Source organism: Penaeus monodon, chromosome 21 (genome assembly GCF_015228065.2).
Source record: "Penaeus monodon isolate SGIC_2016 chromosome 21, NSTDA_Pmon_1, whole genome shotgun sequence".
In the NCBI taxonomy this organism is placed as follows: domain Eukaryota; kingdom Metazoa; phylum Arthropoda; class Malacostraca; order Decapoda; family Penaeidae; genus Penaeus; species Penaeus monodon.
Genome location: NC_051406.1, coordinates 41916553 through 41916862, shown reverse-complemented (window position 1 = coordinate 41916862; position 310 = coordinate 41916553). Strand labels below are relative to the sequence as shown.

At 45.5% G+C, this 310-nt stretch overlaps 1 protein-coding gene across 1 annotated transcript in view; it reads right to left on the bottom strand.

The window, feature by feature from the left end:
- Nucleotides 1–310, bottom strand: part of LOC119586503 (myocyte-specific enhancer factor 2-like) — a gene marked incomplete in the record, with an annotated part of 157797 nt that overhangs the window by 92564 nt on the left and 64923 nt on the right.

Below are 310 nucleotides of genomic sequence, written 5' to 3'. Positions count from 1 at the left end.
GCAGACACGAAAAATTAGTATTCAATACGCGATAACGATGGAAACATCTAATAATAGCGCAACAAATCAGAATACGATAATTGAACGTTGATTATGAAAACGCGAGAATAGACGAATTGCAAGTTGATGCCAATTACACCTTCGCATCTTCGCGCTCACCCCCCCCCCGCCCCTCGCGCCTGAGCTTTTGAAAATGGATCGACAAGCAGGTAATTTGGCCGTGCAGTCTGTTTGCAACAAAGATACACACATTCTTTGAGATTTCGTCATGCGTAAGACATGTGCGTCAAGACAGGCGGGCGAGAACAGG